This window comes from Caretta caretta, chromosome 7 (genome assembly GCF_965140235.1).
Source record: "Caretta caretta isolate rCarCar2 chromosome 7, rCarCar1.hap1, whole genome shotgun sequence".
Taxonomy (NCBI): Eukaryota; Metazoa; Chordata; order Testudines; family Cheloniidae; genus Caretta; species Caretta caretta.
In genome coordinates, this window is record NC_134212.1 from 100,411,539 (window position 1) to 100,419,901 (window position 8,363).

An 8,363-nucleotide genomic window follows, 5' to 3' on the forward strand; every position below is an offset into this window, starting at 1 on the left:
CCCTGGAATCACGGTTAAAGTTGCCTCCTACACCAAAATCTGAAATGGTGCCCCTGATTGGCAGCAGTATGATTACTGGTTACGATCTGAGTTATATATTAACTTGGCTATGCATCTGATCTCTTGGGATTAGAACGACACTATATGTGATTAAATTAGTTTTCAATAACTGCTCATTATAGAATCCAGTGTCTGGGTGGTGAGATAATGGCTGGAATGCCCAAGGAAACTGCATCTCTGACTTCTTGTTAACTAGTGTGGTGAGACAGAAGTTTACTTTTGTTACTGGCTTGGTATAATTGAATGATAGAATAACCACCGGTTTGGGTTCGTGAGTCTGCCCTATTTCTCAGCTGTTTGTCCTGAATCTGATACTCTCAGCTGTGACCCACTGACACACAGTGACAGAGGGTCTGACCCCAAATGTAGTTTGAATGTAGGTCATATTAGGAATTTCAACAATTAAAGTTTTAGAATTTAAAAATCCAAATATTCAGTGGAATTATCTGAGTCAGAAGGTATTGGCAGGTTATATAGGTGGCTGAAATATATTGTACAGAACTTGAAAACAGTCACTATTAATTAACTGCAGAAATACCAGTTGCTGTGTCTTAATTAGGAGAGAATTGTCTCTTCCTTTAGAGATCCATGGTTTCAGGGTTTATTAGTGATTGTCCATCTTTATTACTGGTACAGAAGATACCACCCCAAAGTGTTTTTTTTAAAATATGAAATAATTTAAATCTAACACATTATTTTCATTTTAAAGAGGCAAAAATATGTAATTAAGTAGTGGTTAAAGATATTTTCTAATCTCATTCTGTACAAAAAAAAATGGATCAACACCTGAAGTACAATAAAGTTTGAGATAGTATTTTTTGAATAAAAACTTGAAAAAGCTGGAGCTAACCAAGCTTTTTAAAAAAGACATGTATCAGTTGTTCAGACATTAGCTGTGTATGCAGTAGAACAGGACTTTTCACTCCCACAACAAGGTCAGTTTAATGAACACAGAAACCACAACAGAGTCCAAATAATTATACAATTTCACTGAGACCTGTCTGCAATCTTCAAATGATAATGCAAATATCTCAGTGCTTGAGATTTATCTGGAAAAGAAAGTTATGCCAATAAGAGACAGGAAGGTAGAATAGTCTTTTCCCTTTTCTCAGCTCATGTCAATCTAGAATAAAAAAACACAGAAAATTAGGGGAAAATTTTGAATACAAGACAGGCATCCAACTGACTTTGTATGGCAGCTTGGTGCCTGATTGCAGCTTGCCTTTGAAAATCTCCTCCAATGTTTCAATAACACTCCCCATTTAGGCACAATCTACAATACAGCTGAGATTTTAAGAGGGACCTGTTGGAGTTAGGGACCCAACTCCCACCAGAAACAAAAAGTCATAGAACTGGAAGGATGGATGCTTGGCACTCGTTACACTGACACCATCAACAGTCCCATCTACGCAAAAATGCAGAACTGGTCAATGTCAGTCGAGGTGTCTGGCAAGGGTTTAAAAAATAAATAAATAAAATAAAATAAAGCTGTTAGCTGATGCAGTTACTAGCCAAAAATCAATGGGAGCCAGGCACCTGAGATCCCTTTGAAAATCCCAGCCTCCAATTTTAAACTGAATTTGTCACCAGTCAATGCTATGCATGGTTCTAAACATTGTTTCAGTCCACGTACACCACAGTAAATACCTAAGCCAAAGTTTTAGACTGAAATAAAATCCATGAAAATAACAGAGTTCCAGCTAATCTAACTGCAGACTTACCATGAAACCACATGCATTGTACAAAGAACACTAAAATTATTGTATAGTCAGACTTAATAGTGTGAAATTTAATTTGCAAACAAGCAACTTCAGGCAGAAAAGGCTAAATATTAATTTTAAGAGTAAATTTCACAATCTATAGTATTACTTTCCCTTTTATAATTAAAGCAATGCTGTTGTTTCTCTCTCATCTTGTAACAATATCCATGGCATCGGGGTATATTTGCAATAAACTGCTTTCACAAGGATCAAATGCCTCATCTTTGTTTTGGCACTAAATCAACAGCAGAAGCTGTTTATTGCTTCATATACACCAATGCCACAAACATTAGCCACAAAATTACTATAATTAAGTGTGGGTTTTATTAATCAAAACTAGTGTGGAAATACAGGTTTGGTTTGGCATGTTTGAACCTGCAAAGTTGGAGAGATTCTGTAAAACAGGTTAAAAAATGGCATTTTCATGTGACCAACTGTTCCTCAGTAATTTGTTCCGAACTCCATAAATATTGTAGTTGCATTTAAAATAAAAGCCAGTATGTGAACTGACAGGACTTACCCAAATGCAAATAGGCATATCATTTGGAACTCTTGTCATGAATTGAGCATTTATGCCTTTTTATGTGAACAGGTGCTAAATGAAATTCTGTGGCAGGTGGGTTTTTCTCCTATTTATAGGGCAGAGGAATATACAAAACTGTAGATAGCTTGCTTCTTAAAACATGTTTATAAATCTTTTATGTGATCCATATTATGGGTGACCTGATTTGTATTCTATTATATTATTATAATTATTATAATATAATAAAATGTAGAATGACAATATACAACAGGGGTATGTGTGCAAACTTTAAACTAAACATGAAAAGTGCAAAGTCAAGCTCTCAAAAGTAAGGAAATGCCACAATTAAGGTTTGCTATGCAACTTTAATTCAGTCCCCTTATGCATAGCAGTCATGATAGTCACATGATCACATACTATATTTTCCCTAAAACTCCTACCTCATTCAGTGAATGGTGCTTCTTTAGTCAGTAGCTATTCAATATTTCTTTCTTATCCTCATTATTCAAAGTATCGCCACATCCCTTAATTACCAAACAGAATTTAAATACTGCACTGAATAGAGGATTATTAATTTTCCTGTGAGCTTTTCTATGGCACTCAGCACTGTAGCATCTGAGCACTTCACAAACAAACATATGTATCTTCACAACATCTCTGTGTGGCAGTGGAATTACGCCAGTTTTACAAAGGGGCAAATGAGATTTTAAAACCTAAATTGTCAGAAGAATCCACTAATTTGGAGCATTCAAATTGAGATGCCCAGGGTCCGAGTTTTCAAGGTAACTAGCATTTTTGTGGTAATTCATATGTCCAAAGCACATCTACCACTGACTTTACTTGCCATTGAGCATCAACACATTGGCAAATGAGGCCTCAGGTGTTTCAGGTTGGGCACCCATACAATGAGAAACAACCACTGAGAAGTTTGGTTTAAGTGACTGTAACTCTTGTCCATTCCACTTCAGGTGCGTGCACGGTGCATTAGAGTCAGAAATGTTTTCCCTTTTGTGGTACCCGTCCTGGTGATACACGCACACTCCACTGCTTTGTACTGCTGCATAACAGTATGAAGGTTGGAAGCTGCCCAAGATCCCCTCAGTTCTTTCACACCAGACAAACTCCAATATAGAGGGGAAAGAAGGTGGGTCATTGAATGGACATGTGCAACATATCTTGAAGAACCACCATTACAGAACAGGTTAATAACCTTTTTTTTTTCTTCTTCATTTAATGATTGCATATGTAATTCCACTTCAGGTCACTCAAGCAGTTCAATCAGGAGGTGTGTGCCAGAATCTACCCAAACAATGTACGCAGGACTACTCATCCAAACTTGACATCACCTCTTGAATGCTGAGATATAGCATAATGAGTTGTAAAGGTATGCACAGATGACTAAGTTGAAGTTATACAAATGTCTGCTAGAGTACTTGGAATCAAAAAGGCTCAAGAAGCTGCTTGAGATCTTGTAGAGCATTCTACTTCACTGCTTGGAGGGAGTGCATTGGCAATATAATAATAGCACAGATGTATGCAGGACAAAATCCTCTGCGTTGAGATTGGAAGGCCTTTCATCCTGTCTGGAACTGATACAAACAGCTGTGATTACAGTCCAAAAGAACTAGCATGTCCAACAGGTGGAAAGCCAGGAGTACACTAGGCTTGCACCTTTCTGAGATGCAGTCTGAGGTGCAGAATCAATCATCCAGAAGACTGTGCGCTCCAGTAGTCTAAGACAATTTACTGTTGTAAGCAAATTGGCTTTGAGATCTATGGAAATGTTTAACACTGTCTGGAATCTGTCTTGAGGTAGTAATGCCCTGGCTATTGTAGAAACCAGGATCACCCCCATAAGTTCTATTCTCTGAACTGGAAGGAAAACTGGCTTGTCTTCATTGATCAACAGACCCAGAACATTGAAGAGCGATTGAATCCTGGATAGACTAACTTTTACTAGGAGCTTGGATTGACCTCATATCAGCCAATAGTCCAAGAAAGGACACTTGCACATCTGCTTTCCTTAGGAATGCAACTATCATCACCATGCATTTTGTAAAACACTCGCAGGGCATTTGCCAGAGGACACCCTCCCCTGTCACCCTGAGTGCTTACTGGTAGACAGCACCATGGACCTCAGTTGTCTAGCAGAGCTAAGTCTCAGCTCCTTGGACAACTCTAACCTCTTGTGCTTCCTTCAAAGCAATGCCAGAGAGGCACTCCTCACTGATGCCGAAGCACTAGGTGCATACTCAAGCTGGAAGGCTAAGGAGGTAGATGCTGAGCAACCTCCATAAGGCTATGGTACAGTCTCACCTCTCTGTCTTTCTTTGTCCAGTGCTTAAAGTCTCTGAAAATGTGGCAGTGGGCCTCTAACATGACCCTCACTAAGACACTTTAGGCAGATGGAATGAGGGTCACTCATCAGCACAGGTTTGGTTTTTTTTGCAGCCGGCACAAAGTTTAAACCCTAGAGACTGAGACATACCTCAGTACTAGGCACTGGTGGCCTGTACGAGGAGGAAACCGGTGCTCCAAAAGTAACGAATAAAACAAATGGAACAATGAGTGCCAATAACTATTTACAGAAGACTAAATAAATTCCTGTAAGAGGAGAATTTGCACAAGCAACAGGATGTACTCCAACTACCAACCATGGGTGGTAAGAAGTAACTGAGGGGGATCTGGAGTAGCTCTCGCCCTCTATACCATCATGCAGTGGCACAAGACAACAGAAAGTGCATGCACTGCCCTGATGGGTACCATTAAGGAAAAAAAAAATCTCCCTCTCTGGTGCAGTGGGCACTCTCATACCTGAAGTGGAATGGCCATATGCAATCACTCGAAGAAGAACTTCACAGAAGATATTCTGTGGCAGAGGCACAATTCCATTTTTCAGGTTAGTATTCACCTACCTTAACCATGAAACAAAGCTTTCTTCATGCAGTCTCTTGCCTCACTCACTGCACACCTTCCAACTGCTGCAATAAACAAGGGTCCTACAGACCACAGCCTCATTCAATACACAATCTGATTCATTCCCCAAGTCCTCTCCATTTTGTGCACTGAATGAGGCAAGGGTCCTAATTTTTCAATACTTAACTTTGCAACAGAATGTTCTTTTAACATACTATTTTTGATGTAATTTCCTAAGCTTAAAAAAGACAAAAAAAGACCAAATTCCTTCATGTGGCACCATATTAACCTGCAACTTGAATTAATACAGCAGGATGGAAACATTTTAGATCCACAACTCAGATGTCTACTACTTGATTCAATAGACTGGCTGGTTACAGTAGTAGCTTGTTAACCTATATGTGGACCACCTAGATAGGACACATATTTTGCCCCTGGGTTTTCACAGCTATTTTCTAGACAGCAAAGAAATGTTGAGACTCAGGCACCCTAAGTTCAATTCCAGGTTCTGGTTGTGTATTCTAGTGATGGTAGACTCTTCTATCCTGCCTCCTAGCATGTCCTCTCAAGCCTTTTCCCTTCTGTCCCTGTTCTTGCTCTGACCACCTTCCTTACCTTTCCCCACTCCCAGCCTGTCCAACGCAGTATTCAGGTAAAGCTGTTCCCCTTCTCCTCCATACTTTCTGAGCAGCAGCAGATCACTGAAAGCAAAAGAGAGATAGTCACTTCAGTCCTGGGCTTTGCCTGACAGCAAGGGAGGAATAATTATAGTGAATGTCCTACTTAGCCCCTTCAACAGGGATTTGGAGTATGTTTAATGCAGAGGGAATCTACAGAAAATGTAGCTGCCAAACTCTAGCATCTACTAAGCATTTAAAAACAGCAATGGTCAGAGGCTTACCGCTCAGAAAAATTTTGGTGTATCTCCACAGGGCTCAGCAAAAGGCAACTCTGACAACAAGGAAATACATTGCCAAATTTCAGCTTCCTGCTCCAATGATTGGAGGCACTGTGGCTTCTCAATAAAATGTGAAACTAAAAGCAGGGTCATAATGAAAAAAGTGTTAGGAAAACTTAAAATAGGCATTACTGTCAGCTCCAGCTATAAAAGACACACATTTACATACTTAGCATTGATTGTGTCATCTTTGTGATGAAATTATACCAACTATATAACTGACATTTATATAGAGGGTGCCAGGAGTCAAAACTATGGAAAAATAATTCCTTTTCCTAGCTTGTCTACAGCTGTTTAGATATAAATGTCCCAACCGAATAAGGTAATCGATGCAAAGCATATCTGCCTAGAGGCACCCCTTGTCACCTTCTGTGTTCTTACTCTATAGTCAAAACCTTAAGAACTGCTGAAGCCTATATGCCAAATTAGAAATTAACTAGCACTGACATCTCCTGTAACTGAAAATCAAATCAGTGTCTCAGAGGAAATGCAAGTTAAATATACCCTTTACAGTGTATTATTTAAGAATGTAGAGGGAAGGCTTGTAAATAAAATCTGTAGAGTGAAATGTTTCTGGAACTATGTATCTATAGGGAATATTCACTGCTAACCTAATAAGGATTTCAAGAAAATATGTATTTTCCTATATATTTAGCAAGAAAATCCACTAAAAGCTATTAACTACAAAAAATGAAAAGAGTTAACATTGGCAATTTATAAAACAGGTACTCCTTTTACTGAGAAGTGAAATATGTGACTGAAAAATAAGACAGTATTAAACTTCTTGATTTATTGACTGGTTTGAATCAAACATTCAGAAGTCAGGTAGTTTGGCACTGTCTGCTGAGAAACAATTTATCATTGATCCAGAAGTTCTTAGAAGAATCAAAGAGTCATAGCAAATATGTTGCCTGGAAGGCCCTAAGAATGTTCTGTCTGAACATGTCATTACCACATTTCACCTTTGTCTACATATGAAAATCTGCTTTTGTAACTTCTGTCATAAATATAAAGGGAAGGGAAGGGTAAACCCCTTTAAAATCCCTCCTAGCCAGAGGAAAACTCCTCTCACCTGTAAAGGGTTAAGAAGCTAAAGGTAACCTCGCTGGCACCTGACCAAAATGACCAGTGAGGGGACAAGATACTTTCAAAAGCTGGGAGGAGGGAGAGAAACAAAGGGTCTGTAGGTCTGTCTTTATGCTGCCTTTGCCGGGGATGGACCAGGAATGGAGTCTTAGAACTTTTAGTAAGTAATCTAGCTAGGTATGTGTTAGATTATGATTTCTTTAAATGGCTGAGAAAAGAATTGTGCTGAATAGAATACCTATTCTCTGATAGTGATTGTCAGCCTACAGAAAAAGACAATTCCCTTGTCTCTGCTCTGGGCCCAAATCAAAGCAAAAAACCTCCAACTACTTGGAAACCTGCTTACCAGCAGCTCAAAGGGAAAAAAAATTTTCCTTTTCAAACTTGTGCTCCTTGTAAAAAATCAAAATCCTAAAAAAAAAACAAAAAAAAAAACCCTGCCACTTTTGTCTCCAGGCAAATGGGTAGAACCCACCCCTACTCCCCCCCCCCCCCCCCGGTTTACTTTTAGGGGAAAAAAAAACTCTGGGTTGGAAGACTGTGAATTTCCCTGCAGGAGTTGTGTACCCTGCCTCCAGGCAAAGAAAACCTGCAATTCACAAAGATAATCCCCTTTTGTCTCTGCTTGGCCACAAAGCAGAGAAAAAACAAGCTGCTTTCAGTTTCAGCTGCTTTCTGGACTTCCTTTCCAAAGGAAAAAAAAATTCCTTTTTTAAAATCTGTATTTCTAGTTCAAAAAATCTCAACTGGATCTCAAAATGATTTCAGGTTAATCCCACCGCTCTGCCACCATGTCAAGGTTCCTCCCCCACTCTGAACGCTAGGGTACAGATGTGGGGACCTGCATGAAAACCTCCTAAGCTTATCTTTACCAGCTTAGGTCAAAAAGTTCCCCAAGGTACAAAATATTCCATCCTTTGTCCTTGGATTGGCCGCTACCACCACCAAACAAATACTGGTTACTGGGGAAGAGCTGTTTGGAAACGTCTTTCCCCCCAAAATACTTCCCAAAACCTTGCACCCCACTTCCTGGACAAGGTTTGGTAAAAAGCCTCACCAA

The 8,363-nt window shown here is 39.4% G+C and overlaps 1 long non-coding RNA gene across 1 annotated transcript; it reads right to left on the reverse strand.

The window, feature by feature from the left end:
* Positions 1-995: 995 nt before the first annotated feature.
* Positions 996-6,241, reverse strand: LOC142072909 (uncharacterized). Its single transcript, XR_012669516.1, has 3 exons — positions 6,161-6,241; positions 5,875-5,960; positions 996-1,183 (listed from the first exon to the last, which is right to left on the reverse strand). It is a non-coding gene; the product is annotated as an uncharacterized LOC142072909 (long non-coding RNA).
* Between the last annotated feature and the right edge of the window lie 2,122 nt (positions 6,242-8,363).